The sequence below is a fragment of the Mustelus asterias genome, unplaced genomic scaffold, assembly GCF_964213995.1.
Source record: "Mustelus asterias unplaced genomic scaffold, sMusAst1.hap1.1 HAP1_SCAFFOLD_311, whole genome shotgun sequence".
Classification (NCBI taxonomy): Eukaryota; Metazoa; Chordata; class Chondrichthyes; order Carcharhiniformes; family Triakidae; genus Mustelus; species Mustelus asterias.
In genome coordinates this window covers 407,219-421,601 of record NW_027590275.1, presented here as the reverse complement: position 1 = coordinate 421,601, position 14,383 = coordinate 407,219, and the positions used below count along the sequence as shown (strand labels likewise).

Sequence of the window (14,383 nt, the reverse complement as noted above, 5' to 3'; positions counted from 1 at the left end):
GGATACTCAGTGCTTCCATTTGTGAAACCAAGGATCCCATCCACTTTGCAAGCGACAGTCCTAAACTGTCTCACTTTCAAATATCTTCCTGAACCTACTCCCTCTGAGCCTGCACACAGTTTTGAACTGGACCATTCAGTTTATTTTGCATCTCCCCATCTCTTCTGTCAAAAGGCAGCATTGTTCCTGAGTGTGGGATTAATAACGTGTCTCTTCCACATACTGCAGCTTCTGTTTCTCCAAGAGAATCTTTCTGGCTAAAGCTGGAATTTACAAGGATTTCTGTCACTGAGACATTGTCTGGCCGTCTGTTTCTCACCACCCTAACTCACTCTGTCTCTGTCTCTCCCTCCACCCACTCTCATCCACTCTATATGAAGGCGGGATATTGTTGTTTAGTGACTGAGTGCACACAATCTGTATCTTCATCTGATCAAATAGAATTCAGCTTGTGAACAATATCATCATTTCAACTCGTTCTGGGTTAAATCAGGCACAGCTCTGATTGGCTGCAGCCCCCTGAATCTGGGGAGCAGACACTGTGAGCATTGCCAGCCTCAGAGGCTTTTACAGTTACTGAGCTGGGAAACTCCAACTAATCCCTGAGAATCCACAGCACAGAGCGAGAGGAGAGGAAAGCCTGTCCTGGGAGCTGTCAATCTGAGACAGTTTGATCCTGTCAATGTGCAGATGTGAACCTGCTCCTTCCATTCCCAAACTGTTATAACGAGGAATACAGAACGCCCAGTAATGACCAGCTTGTTGCAATGTGTTTGAATGAACATGATGTGATATCACCGAAGCAGCATTTTGAAATATTCATTCAATGTATTCTGATGAAATGTATTTTTACGCTCTGTGTGCATTCTTATGCCATTGCATAAGAATCTTCCTCTGACATGAGACCATATTTTGCCTTTGTGCCTTGATGCTGCTTTTAAAAGAAAATGTTCATGTTATGAATTTTCTCATCGAACCACAGGAAGAATTAGAGAAAAATAACAGCACAGAAGGAAGCCATTGAACCTATCCTGCCATGCCAGTCCAAGGACACAGCAAGAAATCTCACAACACCAGGTGAAAGTCCAACAGGTTTATTTGGTAACAAAGCTTGCTGCTCCTTCATCAGGTGAGTGGGAGTTCTATTCACAACAGGGCATATAAAGACACAAATTCAATTTACAAAATAATAAGGACATCCAGGTGTCCTTTCCAAGCCTATCTTCCTGCACCCAGCCCGGAGCCATGCAGCTGAATGCACGATGGAGATCCAAATACTAAATGCCAAAACTTTGCAAACCTTCTTTGAGCCAGTGGCTGCCCTGAAGCAGTAGAGTTAATATTTCAAATCGCACCCACTGCGAGCAGGGTTCGAACCTGCGCGGGGAAACCCCATTGGATTTCAAGTCCAACGCCTTAACCACTCGGCCATCGCAGCTGCTTATTTGCTATTGTGATGTAACCGCCTTAGCAACATTCACAGACCTTTATCAGGCACCGGAATGATGCAGAGCACAGCGTGTGAGTTGAACTTTGTTCGTCTCCTTTTAATTTGTATCTTTGTCTCTGATCCAGAACTCATTCACTAGTTCAGAGACTTGTTATTCTTTTTCAATAATCTTTCATTAAAATCAAATTGAACCCGAATTCTGCATCCGAAAAATAAAGTCCACTTCATTTCAGTCAAATGGTGCGTGTAAACCACAAGAGGGCGCCGATAATGTCCAATATACATTACCAATGCGATGGCCGGGAATCGAACCCGGGTCAAGGCAGCTATGCTCACCACTCTCCCACCATCGCTCACTCTGCGGAAGCAGTTGTTATTTTCATTAGTTATAATTACAAACTACCTTTGTTGCTGATTTCAGCAGACACCAGGTGTGTCCTTGGCCCATTTTTTTAACCTGAACTTCCCTTGTCTCGTTTCTCTGGACAGTTTGAGCCACCTTTTTGCTGTTGTTTCTGACTGATAACTCTGATTAGATTTGCAGTTCATTTAAACAAAGTTTCCACTGAACGGAAATTGAAGCTGGATTTTATGTTAGAAACACATGGATGATGAGAATATTTGGTGATTTTTTTTTGGAGTGTCCCCCTTCTGTTCTGACCAGAAATAGCCAATTAAATAAGTCAAAACTCTGGGTCAGGAACTGACCCTTGGTCAAATGCTCGCACAGTCACCACAACACCACCTGGCTCTGTCACCCCCTCTGTATTTATAGAACGAATACACAAGCAATCAAGTGGCAGAGAAATCACAGCTTAGAGAATTATATAACCGACATTCCCGTTCTGGGAGTTTTACACTTTACGATAGATCGGGGTGAGCAGGGTCGCCCAATCAGAAAGCAGGTCCTTGGGACATGGAATTTGATTAATATCATGTTTTGCAATCATGTTAATCGGTCAGAACCATGTTGATGTTATTTCACTCCAATCTATGAAGGTTTGATTGAATCGTGACCTTGTTGCACAACTTGCGTTCAGCCAGGAGATGGCAGCGGGGAAAAATAATTTGGATTTGCTGTGTGTGTCAATAAATCGAGTCATGGAGGTTCACAGCATGGAAAAAGGCCCTTCGGCACAACATGTCCATGCCGCCCAATTTTTGCCATTAAGTTCGTCCCTATTGCCCGTGTTTGGTCCATATCCCTCTATATCCAGCTCACCCATGTAATTGTCTAAATTCTTTTTAAAAGACAAAATGGTACCCGCCTCTACTACCTCTGGCAACTCGTTCCACACACCACTCTCTGTGTGAAATAAATTGCCCTTCTGGACCCTTTTGTATCCCTCCCCTCTCATCGTAAACCTATGTTCTCTAGTTTTAGACTCCCTTATTGTGGGGAAAAGCTGTTGGCTATCTACCTTATCTATTTCCTCATTATGATATAGGCCTCTTTATATCACCTCTAGGTCTCCTGTGCTCCAGGGAAAAAAAAAGTTCCAGTCTATCCAACCCCTCCTTATAACTCAAACCATCAAATCCTGGTAGCATCCTAATAAATCTTTTCTGCACTCTTTCTAGTTTAATATCCTTCCTTCCCATAATAGGGTGACAGTATTCCAAACGTGGCTTTACGAATGTCTTGTACAATTTCAACAAGATGACCCAACTCCCATGTTCAATGTTCTGACCACTGAAACCAAGCATGTCGAATGTCTTCTTCACCACCCTGTCCACATGTGACTCCACTTTCAAGGAGCTATGAACCTGTACCCCGAGATCTCTTTGTTTTATAACTCACCCCAACGTCTTACCATGAACTGAATAGGTCTTGTCGTGGTTTAATCCACCAAAATACATCACCTTACATTTATCTAAATCAAGTTCCATCTGCCATTCATTGGCCCATTGACTCAATTGATCAAGATCCCACTGCAATCCGAGGTAACCTTCTTCATTGTCCACTCTGCCACCAATCTTGGTGTAATTTGCCAACGTACTAACCATGCCTTCTAAATTCTCATCCAAATCATTAATATAAATGACGGGGTAGGATGAGTGACTTTGCAGATGGCATAAAGATTGGCTGGGTGGTGAAAGGGAGGCTGAGTTTCTTAGTCTGCAAGAAGATATAGACAGGATAGTCAAACGGGCGGATAAGTGGCAGATGGAATTTAACCCCGAAAGATGTGAGGTAACACACTTTGGAAGGAATAATTTGGCAAGGAAGTATTCAATGAAGGGCATGGCACTTGGAAGTTCTGTGGAATATAGGGACATTGGCGTGTTTGTCCATAATCTCTGATGGTAGAAGGGTATGTTAGTAGGATGGTGAAAAAAAAACATATGGGGCACTTGTCTTTAACAATCGGGGCATCGACTGCAATAAAATGTCATGTTGGAGTTGCATAGAACTTTGGTGGGGCCACAGCTAGAGTACTGTGTGCAGTTTTGGTCGCCACAAGATAGGAAGGATGTGATTGCACTGGAGGGGATGCAGAGGAAATTCACCATGATGCTGTCTGGGATGGAACATGTAAGTTCTGAAGGGAGATTGGGTAGGCTTGGATTGTTTTCTTGAGAGCAGAGAATACTGAGGGGGGACCTGATCGAGGTGTACAAAATTATGAGGGCATCGACAGAGTGGATAGGAAGCAGCTGTTCCCCTTGGTTGAAGGGTCAGTAAAAAGAGGACATAGGTTCAATGTGAGGGGCAGGAAGTTTAGGGTGGATGTGCGGAAAAACATTTTTACCCAAGGGTAGTGACGGTCGGGAATGCGCTGCCTTGGAAGGTGGTGGAGGCAAGTTGCCTCACATCCTTTAAAAGTATGTGGTCAGCAATTGGCATATCATAACATTCAGGCCTATGGGTCAAGTGGTGGTGGATGCGATTTGATTGGAGATCAGATGCTTCTTCGATGTCAGAGCAGACTCGATGGGCCGAAGAGCCTCTTCTGTACTGCATGATTCTATTATTCTATGAACAAATTCACTATGAACCGTATCAATGTCAGCCATATTCCTTGCCAGTTCTCAGATAGGCACTGATTGGTTCGAAGTTTGTTTCATTTTCCAGGATCCAGCTCAATTAAATAAATGTATTTCTTATGTTCTGTGTGTCATTAATAAAAATCTTCCTCTGACGTGAGATCTTGTTTTGTCCTTGTGCCCCTGTTGATGCCTTTGTCATTCTGCTCATGCTTTGATTTTCCTCATGTCACCTTAGAAAGAACCAGAGAAATGTAACAGCACCGAAGGAACCCATTCGGCCTATCTTGTCCTTGCCAGACTGAGGACACTCAGGTGTCCTTTCCAAGCTCACCTTCTTGTTATGTAGCTGAAAGCATGCTGGAGATCCAAATAATTCTTTCCAAAAAAATAGGATTTGCAACTCTGTGGCTGTCTAAAGCATACATTTCCAATCACACTCGCTGGCAGCGGGGCTCGAATCTGCACGGAGAAACCCCATCGGGTTTCAAATCCAACGCCTTAACCACGCGGCCACAGCAGCTGCTTATTTAACAAATGAAAGCAAATCACTGCGGATGCTGGAATCTGAAACCAAAAGAGAAAATGCTGGAAAATCTCAGCAAGTTTGGCAGCATCTGTAAGGAGAGAAAAGAGCTGACGTTTCGAGTCCAGACGACCCGTTGTCAAAGCTTTGACAAAGAGTCATCTGGACTCGAAACGTCAGCTCTTTTCTTTCTTTACAGATGCTGTCAGACCTGCTGAGATTTTCCAGTATTTTATCTTTTGGCAGATCTTATTTGTCAGAATAATGTAACCACCTCAGTAAAGTTCATATTAACTTCATCAGGCACCAGGATTGCGCAACACACAATGTGGGAGCTGAAATTTGTTCCTCTACTTTTACTTTGAGTCTTTGTGTCTGGCTGAAAAATTCATTTATTCGGTCAGACTTGATTTTCTCTTCCAATATTTTTCATTAAAAAAGAATTATGTCCGAACAAAAAATGAAAAAGGTATCTGCATTTTATTTCATTCCTGTCAAATGTTTCGTTCGCCCTGTTTTTGTCCACTCAGTTTAAAACATAAGAGGCCGTGGATAAGGTTTAAAATAAATGACCAATGCATTGGCCAGGAATCAAACCTGGGTCATCTGCTTGGAAGGCAGTTATGCTCACCCCTATACCACCATCACTCACTCTGCTTAAACAACCGTTATTTTCATTAGTTATAATTACTGAACTTCCTGAGTTGCTGATTTCATCAGATACCAGATGTGTCCATAGCACAGTTTGTAAACTGAACTTGGCTTGTCTCATAGTTCTGGACAGTTAAGGCCACCTTTCTTTTTACTATTGTTTCTGACTGAGAACTCATTGATTAGTTTTGAGGTCTTTAATTTCATTTAAACAACATTTCAGCTGAAAGCAAATTGAATGTGGATTTTACATTACAAACACAGCGATTATGAGAATTTTTAGTCAATTTTATTTTAGGAGTGCCCACCTACTGTTCTGACTTGCGATAGATAATTAATTGAATTACCACTGTGATGGCCAGGAACTGACCCTTGGTCAAATGTTCGCACAGTCACCATCATCACTCACCTGGCTCTGCCACCCCCTCAGTCTGAAAGCCCAGCTCTGACAGTGAATCTGGTCACCTTCGGGCCCAATCGGAGGGTGGTCAGAACATGTCTGCCACTGTCAGAAACTCCATTATCAGCGAGTGAGGGATGAATATTTAACAGGCTGTCACTGGTTGTTGAGGTTGTGACTTGCTGTTACCTGTCAGTGCAGGAAAAACAAATAAAACAGGAAAATTGAGAGACTCCGAGAACAGTTAATTTGTATCTTCACCCTAAAGAAACACAATGATGTCTGCAACCGCTATAATAACTGAAAAAACAGATATAACTGTCTGTTGCCGCGGAATCTGGTTTACAGATGTGGCCATACACCCCATGGACTGCAGCGGTTCCAGAAGGCAGCTCATCACCACCTACCCAAGGGCAATTAGGGATGGGCAACTAATGCTGACCCAGACAGCGACACTCATATTCCATGAATGAATTCAAAGACAATCTGCGGGGAGCGGGCTTCAGAGTGTTTAACAGTTACTGAGGCGAAAAACTATAACGACGCCCCCGGGATACAGAGCAAAGGCTAAAAGGAGGAGAAATTCCGTCCTGGGACCTTACAGTTGGTAAAGGGTTTGTCCTGTGAATGTGTGGGTGTGAATATTGTGTAAGAGAGAGTGTATGAAAGGGACGGGGGAGTCAGACTAATCCAACTGTGTTTGTGTGTCTGTTCTGATCATGAGATCACCGAGTCTCTCTTGTGTAAAATAAAACAATGTTCCAATCAAAGATTCCCTTAATCCCCCTGCTGAGCCCCAAAGTGAGATTTCAAGGCAAATGGTTCGCTAAATTCAAGATTTCAGTGGAAAAGTCGAGAACATGTCAGCTATCGCGTGTGAGAGCGCGATCAGTGCAGCAGTAAAACGGGTTTCAGTGGAAAATGGAGTTCTCAGTTCGAGTGAAACCTTTTCAACAGCAAACATTCGTGTGTCAGAGACATGAAGGATGTGAGCTGGATCTCTGGAGAGGCGGAATTTCATTGCAATGGGAGAGTTTGTTAGGAGAAAGAAACAGAGAGGCTGGAGGAGCCGGGAGCTGACAGCAGCTTGTCTCTGCTCCGTCCGCTCTCTGCCTTTAAGTTGCTCTGTGCCGCCACCACTGGGTTCATTTCGGATCCAGTTCTGACTCTCACACAGATTTTCCACACACTCTCGGATATGACTGAAACTGCAGCCGCCGAAACGGCTCCTCCAGCCGCTCCCGCTCAAGTGAAGTCTCCCAGGAAGAAGAAGGCGGCTCCCCGACCTGCGGCAGCCGGTCCCAAGTTAGGCGAGCAGATCCTCAATGTTGTGGCGGGTTGCAGCGATCGCAAGGGGATGTCCCTGGCCGCGATAAAGAAAGCTTTGGCTGGCAGTGGAGTGGATGTGGGGAAGCGCGTCTCCCAGATCAGGTTAACTATCAAGAGGAAGGTGGAGAAAGGCTCTCTGGTGCAGACAAAGGGACAGGGCGCCTCTGGCTCCTTCAAACTCGCAAGAAGGAAAGCCCGGGGAAAATGGGAAAGAAGGTGAAGAAACCAACAGCCAAGAAATCTTTAGTAAAGAAAACAGCGGCCAAGAAGGTGACAACAAGAAAGCAGCAGCCAAGAAACCCGCAGCCAAGAAACCCGCAGCAAAGAAAACTCCAGTGAAGAAATCAACAGTGAAGAAAACAAGCAGCAAGAAGGCGGCAACTCCAAAAAAGGCGGTGAAGAAAGCAGCCCTGAAGAAAAAGTCTCCTGTGAAGAAGGTGACGGGCGGAAAGTCTGTCAAAAAAGTGACTAAATCCAAGGCCAAACCCAAAGTGAAAGCAGCAAAAGCGAAGAAAGCGTCAGGAAAGCAGTGAAACAACCCGAGCAAATTGTAAACCTCTGAACCCAAAGGCTCTTCTCAGAGCCACCCACATCTCTCAGGAAAGAGCTGATCCCGCAAGAAAATGATTCCTGTCCCGCGGCCCGGCTCATTCTCAATAGAGATCATTTCAAATTCAGACTAAAGCGAAACAGAGTAGAGGCTGAATTTCATTTGCTCAATCGCCACTTTCTCTCATAATAAAGATGTCTGGTAGATTCAGTAACACTGGCGGCTAAACACCGCATTCGCGCCTCATTTTTAACCGAATCCCTGCAGTGCAGAAGGAGGCCAATCGTCCCATCGAGTCTGCACCGACCACAATCCCACCCAGTCCGGATCCCCATGACCCTATTTACTCCCCGACACTCCGGTGCAATTTAGCATGGCCAGTCAACCTAACACGCACTTTGGTGTGCGGGAGGAAACCGGAGAAAGCCGAGGGAGAATGTGCAAACTCCACACAGACAGTGACCTCAGCCGGGAATCGAACCCAGGTGCCTGGCGCTGTGAGACGGCAATTCTTAGCCAAACATCAATGTGAGGAGTGGGATTTGAACCCACGCCTCCAGAGGAGACTGCGGCCTTAGACCGCTCGGCCATCCTGACTCCCTTAATTTTAACACAGGAGATTGCCCCAAGCAGCTTCATTAAAGTGTTTGCAAACAGCGAGAAGCAGATGTGTGTGAGGATGTTGCGGAGGAAGATTCTTGCTATAGAATCGACTGTGTTTAGGTCGGAATATGACTGACTGGGAATTATTACGGACCAGGTTTAAAAACACAAAAGAACAAAGTCACGACCCGAAACGTTAACTCTGTCTCTCTCTCTCTTCACAAAAGCTGCCGGAGCTGCTGATTATTTGCAGCATTTTCTCTTTGATTCCATATTTCAAAGTTGCAGGTTTGTGGAAACACTTGTTTGTGACGGGTTTATGTGGGAGCTGTGTTTCGCTTCCATTGTTAATAAACGGGTTGAAATTGGCGGTTGCAGAAACTGGAGGTGGAGCTGAAAGATCAGGGGCCGTTCTGTGTGTGTGTGTGTCAGTCCGGCTCTCTCCTCCCTCCCGCTCTGTGTTTATTCTTCACTCTGTCTCCTCCCCTCTCTGCTCTCTCACTCCTTCCTCAGTCAGGTCGGGGCGGGCTGTATAAAAGGAGCCTGAAAGATTTCCTCTCATATTGTGCAGAGATCTGAGTGAAGAATCATCATGTCAGGCAGAGGGAAAGGACAGTAAGAAGTCTCACAACACCAGGTTAAATTCCAACAGGTTTATTTGGTAGCAAATACCATAACCTTTCGGAGCGCTGCCCCTTCGTCAGATGGAGTGAAAATCTGTTCTCCAACAGTGCACAGAGACACAGAAATCAAGTTACAGAATACTGATGAGAATGCAAATCTCTACAGCCAGCCAGGTCTTAAAGGTACAGATAATGTGGGTGGAGGGAACATTAAACACAGGCTAAAGAGATGTGTATTGTCTCCAGACAGAACAGCTAGTAAGATTCTGCAAGATCAGGGGGAAAGGTGTGGGGGTTACTGATAATGTGACATAAATCCAACATCCCTGTTTAGGCCGTCCTCATGTGTGCGGAACTTGGCTATCAGTTTCTGCTCAGCGACTCTGCGCTGTCGTGTGTCGTGAAGGCCGCCTTGGAAAACGCTTACCTGAAGATCCAAGGCTGAATGCCCGTGACTGCTGAAGTGCTCCCCCACAGGAAGAGAACAGTCTTGCCTGGTGATTGTCGAGCGGTGTTCATTCATCCGTTGTCGTAGCGTCTGCAGGTACCTGATACGCTGCAGGAAAGGATGTCCCGAGGCATGGTACATTGGGGAAACCATGCAGACGCTACGACAACGGATATCAGTGGTATAATTACTTCTTAGGAATTCGCAAGGGCAAGGGGATCACAGTGTCCGTGTATGAATATAAGGGGTTAATTCACATTCACTGAAAATGAGTGAATCTCCATCACTCTCTCTCTCTCACACACCCACACACACACCCACACAAGCTCTCACAGACCAACACTCACACATCTCCCACCACGACAGATGGCGAAATTCAAAATCAATAAAAAATCTGGAATTAATGGCCTTGAATCAACTTTCGTAAAAAAAGACAACTCAAGCACTAATGCTCTTCAGGGAAGGAATTCTTACCTGGACTGGCTTACATACAACTCCCGACCCACAACAATGTTGTAGGCCCTCGGAGGTGGCCTACCAAGCCACTCAGTTCAAAGGAAATTTGGAGACCTTGCCTTGTGGTATCATCGCTGAAATCTGAAACTTAGCTCGTATTCTGGGGACCCGGGTTCAAATCCTGACAAGGCAGTGGAATTTGAATTCAATAAAAAATATGTGGAATTAAGGATCTCCTGATGACTATGAAACCTTTGTCGATTGTTGTATTAATCTATCTGGTCCTCCAGGGACCACAATCTGCCGTCTTTACACAGTCTGGCCGACATGTGATTCCAGAGCCACAGCAATGTGGTTGACTCTCAATTGCCCGCAGGCAACTAGAGTTGGGCAATAAATACTGGTCAGCCAGTGGCACCCATGTCCCATGAATTAATTTTTAAAAAATGCAAGCCCAGTCAGCGACGCTGAAAAAATGCATTGAAGATTCAGAATGAGGAGATCCATCAACTTGTTTACAATCCCAGAGTTTGCAAATACAGAATGGATTCCAAACTAGTTTACTGTTCCGGGAGCTGACCGCCAGAACAAATTGCTTGTACACGCACAGTTCTACCAACAGAATCAGAAAGATCCCAATCCTCGAAAATCAGCAGATAATGCAAAACATATTCTGAATATGGCACAGATATAAAGGTAAAGTTACCATAATCCCAAATGACCATCCGCTGTTCCCCATCTCAACAGGGAGAGCTTAATGGTGTTGATTTAGCCTCAGGATTACTACACCTCAGGCGAGGGGCAAGGCTGAAAATATCTAACAGCACATCTGCATTTTCTTTGCCGTAAATTTGTATGAACTTCTTGTTTTCAGTTATAAACTGGAGGATACAGTATGTTTTAATAACGGCTCTTAAAAACTGTCCTGCCACCTTCAATGACATATACACATGTCCAAATATGTCCTGCTGTTCTTGCACCAGCTTTTGGAATTAATTCCTTTATTTTATATTGTCGCTTTGTGTTATTCCCACCAAAATGAATCACTTCATTCATCATCTGCCACATGTCCTCCCATTCCACCAACCTGTCTGTGTCCTTTCGGAGTTCGACTGGAATATCTGTAGCTCTTTTCACAACCATAGGACGTCCCAAAATATTTTAATGATGATAAAGTATTTTTGAAATGTAATCGCTGCCCAATTGCTGAACTTTTCAACTGTCTGTTCGACGACATCAGAAATTGCCAGATGGGAACGGGGAATAGTTGCTGCAGCAATGTCTCTGTGGCACAAAGAATGGCATTTTTGATTTGATTTCATTTGATTTATTATTGTCACATGTGTTAACATACAGTGAAAAAGTATTGTTAAAGTATTGTTTCTTGTGCACTATATAGACAAGGCATACCATTCATAGAGAAGGAAACAAGAGAGTGCAGAATGTAGTGTTACAGTCATAGCTAGGGTGGAGAGAAAGATCAACTTCATGCAAAGTAAGTCCATTCGAGGTAAGTCTGTGAGTTCGGAAGTTCAGGATCCAGTCGCAGAGGGAGGTGCCGAGGCCCAGGCCACAGAGTTTGGAGATGAGTTTCCTGGGAATAATGGTGTTGAAGGCTGAGCTGTAGTCAATAAATAGGAGTCTGACAGAGGTATCCTTGTTATCTAGGTGTTCCAGGGTTGAGTGCAGGGCCAGGGAAATGGCGTCTGCTGTGGACCTGTTTGCGGCAGTGGGTACCAGCATGTTAGACTGCTAGTCATTGTCTTGTGAAATGTTCAAAGGTTGTGGGTCCGAATCTCATCGGAGTCAGCTTTCTGGGTAAAATTTGAAGAAATTAGGAACTGGTGTGTCAATCTTCTCAGAGAAGCGAAACTGCCGCCTCGAACTTGGAGGACATTCGGCCCATCAAGCCTACACCGACAACAATCCCACCCAGAATGAATCCCCGTGATCCCATATGTTTACCATGCTAATCCCCCTGACACGAAGGGGCTATTTAGCATGGCCAAACCAGCTAATATAGCACTAATTTTCATGGCTGACCTGCCGATTCCGGAAAGACAAAATGTGCCACTGGCGTCTGCTTTGGAGCTTCCGAAACCACATGTTGACATGGTGGCAAACTCGTGTCCAAAGCGGGTGCCCTGATTTGAATTGACTGTCAGATCGAGTTTCTCAGAGGATGAGAATTATGGGAATATCGAATTGTTCTGGACTATTCTCTCAAGCCTGTGTGTTCAAACTTCATCTTGGAACCTCAAAACACTGAACGAACCATCACCGACGAGGATGGGATTCGAACCCACGCGTGCAGAGCACAATGGATTAGCAGTCCATCGCCTTAACCACTCGGCCACCTCGTCACGCAATAACTTCTCACCAAGCTTTGACAAAGGGCTCGAAATGTCAGCTTTTTTCTTTCCTTGCGGATGCTGCCAGACCTGCTGAGATTTTCTAGCGTTTTCTCTTTTGACTTCTCACCAAACCAGGGTGTTTTAACACCCGTAACAAAGAACATATTTCTCCCACAGGATAATGCTGTGTTGCTGCTTTCTTGTTAATCCGGTTCGCTGCTACTCTTCCATTCGGTGTGTAACCACAGAAAGTAAAGAGGGAGACAGTTCCATTCCCTGGTCCCAGTTTGATTTTGAATTCACCGAACATAACCCGGATGTAAAATGCAGCAAGCAGTCTGAGCTTGTGGCGCAACGGTAGCGCGCCTGACTCCAAATCAGAAGGTTGCGTGTTCAAATCACGTCAGGCTCACGAAGCTTTTCTACGTCGGATTTTGTGTCTGGGTAAAATTGGTATCTTGGTAAAGTTGATTGTTTGCGATTGTTCCCGAAATGACAAATTTCAAAACGATGGTAGAAATTATATTTTAGGGATGCTTCCGGTTCGCATGCTCAGTTTTGTTTTTGCACAGTTTTATATCTGAAACAATGTGTCAGAGTTATGAGGTGTTCATTGCTTGCAAAATTAAAGCAAGGTCCACAGACTCAGATGTTCCTATGGGTCATCAAAGGAGACAGCTGACTGTGGCGATTTAACAGGATGATTCACACGTCAAGAGAGGAGCAAGGCTTCGAAGCCGGGCCTTCATGAACAATCTCAACCGATACAGGAATTAATCCCGTGCTTTTGGCTGAATAAGCTGTCCAACCATTTAATGAAAGGGCAACTCTCCGACAGCTCATGCTACCAAATAAACCTGTTGGACTTTCACCTGGTGTTGTGAGACTACTTCCTGTGAACCTGGGACATATGCGCTGTGTTCCCAGTTAATGAAAATCAAGATGATGAAACAAATTTACTGTCGAGAAAACCCAGATTTACCTTTGGGCAGCAGCCGAATGTTACGATTTGATGTTCGTGAGAACATGATAGCAGATGATGGCTTCGATCCATCAACCTCTGGGTTATGGGTCCAACCACTCTGCCCCGAAACGTTGCCGCTTCCTGCCTATTCCTGTTGCATGGGTGAGAGGAAACTATTCATTGTATTTGTATTTCAAACAAGACCCACGTGTTGGGAAGCGCACCCTGGCTGGACAATAACACTTAACATCAGCCCGAATCAAACAGACAGAGAAAGACACACAGAGAAGCAGTAAGAGATGATCAGGACACACACAGAGCGATAGACAGAGAAGGTACCCAACAAACCAACAAGATACTGAGATGGAACAACTGATTATGTTTGAAAAGGGATCTTCTGTTACATAAAGATAGACCTTGTTTTAAAATTAATTTCATGTAGGTGTAACTGCACTCTCTGCTGTGTAACTGTTCTCTCTGTTGTGAAACTGTGTCTCTGCCGTTGACAGATCTTTATTGTGGTTGTGTCAAATTCATCCCTGTTGTGTAAATATATTCATAAGACATGGGAGCAGAATTATGCCACTTGGACCTTTGAGTCTGCTCCACCATTCAATCATATATTTCCCTCATCCTCATTATCCTGCCTTTTCCCCATAACCCATGATCCCCTTATTAATCAAGAATCTATCTATTTCTGTCTTAAAGACACGCAATGACCCGACCTCCACAGCCTTCTGCAGCAAAGAGTTCCACAGATTCACCACTCTCTGGCTGAATAAATTCATCCTCATCTCTGTTTTAAAGAATCGTCCCTTTTGCCTGAGGTTGTGCCCTCTGTTTCTAATTTTTCCTACGAGTGGAAACATCCTCTCCATGCCCACTCTATCCGGGCCTCGCAGTATCCTGTAAGTTTCAATAAGATGCCCCCTCATTCTTCTAAACTCGAAGGAATACAGATCCAGAGTCCTCAACTGTTCCTTATACGACAAGCTCTTCATTCCAGGGACCATTCTTGTGAACCTCCTCTGGACCCTTTCC

General features: G+C 44.6%; 3 non-coding genes across 3 annotated transcripts; 1 reads left to right on the top strand and 2 right to left on the bottom strand.

Moving 5' to 3' along the window:
* Positions 1-1,356: 1,356 nt before the first annotated feature.
* Positions 1,357-1,438, bottom strand: trnas-uga (transfer RNA serine (anticodon UGA)). Its single transcript has one exon. It is a non-coding gene; the product is annotated as a tRNA-Ser (tRNA).
* A 10,867-nt stretch (positions 1,439-12,305) lies between these two features.
* Positions 12,306-12,387, bottom strand: trnas-gcu (transfer RNA serine (anticodon GCU)). Its single transcript has one exon. It is a non-coding gene; the product is annotated as a tRNA-Ser (tRNA).
* A 331-nt stretch (positions 12,388-12,718) lies between these two features.
* Positions 12,719-12,790, top strand: trnaw-cca (transfer RNA tryptophan (anticodon CCA)). The gene has a single exon. It is a non-coding gene; the product is annotated as a tRNA-Trp (tRNA).
* Positions 12,791-14,383: the final 1,593 nt, after the last annotated feature.